The sequence below is a fragment of the Aplysia californica genome, unplaced genomic scaffold (assembly GCF_000002075.1).
Source record: "Aplysia californica isolate F4 #8 unplaced genomic scaffold, AplCal3.0 scaffold01326, whole genome shotgun sequence".
Classification (NCBI taxonomy): Eukaryota; Metazoa; Mollusca; class Gastropoda; order Aplysiida; family Aplysiidae; genus Aplysia; species Aplysia californica.
In genome coordinates, this window is record NW_004798596.1 from 2,573 (window position 1) to 4,089 (window position 1,517).

Genomic DNA, 1,517 nt, shown 5'->3' on the forward strand with positions numbered 1-1,517 from the left:
TACACAGTGATCCCTTGTTAGGAAAATTCTCCCCCAAAACTCATTCCAAAGAATAATAACGTTCAGAATTATGACGGGCTGATTCAGGCGTCCCATTTTGAAAGAAAGGAATTTGTTTTAAATCGTACAATAGCCGCGCGCTATTTTCAGAACAGACGCTGGTGTCACCGTAACGTAATTCGACTTATTCTGCAAAGCGAACGTAGTTTTCCACCATTAACAAACTAACCATGCAACCTTGACGATTCTCTATTAAAATTTGTTTAGGGGTTGTTGTTTTTTTTCTTCTCTTTCTTTATATTTTTTTCTCTTTTTTTCTGTGATTTTTTTCTAATGTAGGTGTTTTGACGCTCCCGTCAACACAATTTACTTCATTAAGGAAGAAAGAAAAAAAAAAGAAATCCACATTAAAAATCCACAAAGACAAAATCAGGTATACCGTACAAGGCGAAATACAGCCGCAACAAAACGATTGCTATAGAAAAGAAGAACACTGGAACATTGAGAGAATAGTATAAATATTAAAAGACAAACAATAAGCATGGTGGAAGGGCACAAACTGAGGTGAACAGGAGGATCATGCGGTTTGGGGAAGCTTTGGAATTTAGGGCAGGAGGAAATAATTTACAGACCCAAAATCTGCTGACATTGAGATCACTGAAAATTAAAAAGACAAGCCTTTAATATGTGCCTTGTCCCAGACATAAGCTATTGGTGTCAAACCTGGCCAATAACTGGAAACATTTATTTTTTTAAATAAGGACAATACAAAGAACAATGGAAAGGAGGACGCTGAGCATAAGACTACAAGAACAAATTATAAAACACGCAAAACTACAAGGGAAAATACCAGTAGCAGATGAGATCCCCGAATGTGTACTCCGACACAAATGGAAACGGGCCAGCAACATACTACAGAGCGAAATGATTACAGATGGACAAACAGATGCACCGAATGGAAACAAGGAACAGGAAAAAGATCAAGAGGTAGACCAAGAAGAATGTGACAAGATGACATCAGAGGACAGAAAGGTTGTACGCGGAAAAGGGCGGATAAAACAAAGTGGACGTCGTTGTTCGGGGGGGGGGGGTTGTACAACTTGCTGTGAACGAACAACGCCTAGGAAGAAAGGAGGTGTGTGCGTGAGGGGGGGGGGGGGTCGAACCTTATTGTCAGGGATACAGCGCCCCAGAAGAAAAACCGAGATGCTCTAAAGAAATTCTCAAGTTACTACACGAGAATCGAACTTAAGTCTTCCGAGTGTGATGGCCAAGCGCCTTACCGCTACACCATAGACAGACGCCGGTAGGCAAGTCTGAAGTATCTGCCTCATTTCATGAGTTCGATGTTTGAGGTTCGGGTTCATCAAGGAAAGCACACACAGAGACAGCCACGAAAAAAAAACGGGTTTTCAAGGCTGACGGGAAAGTACGGCAGACAGATAGACAGAAACAACCAGGGGGAGGGGGGGTCAAAAGTAGGACGTGCGCCCTCCAACCATCCCTACCCCCCCCCC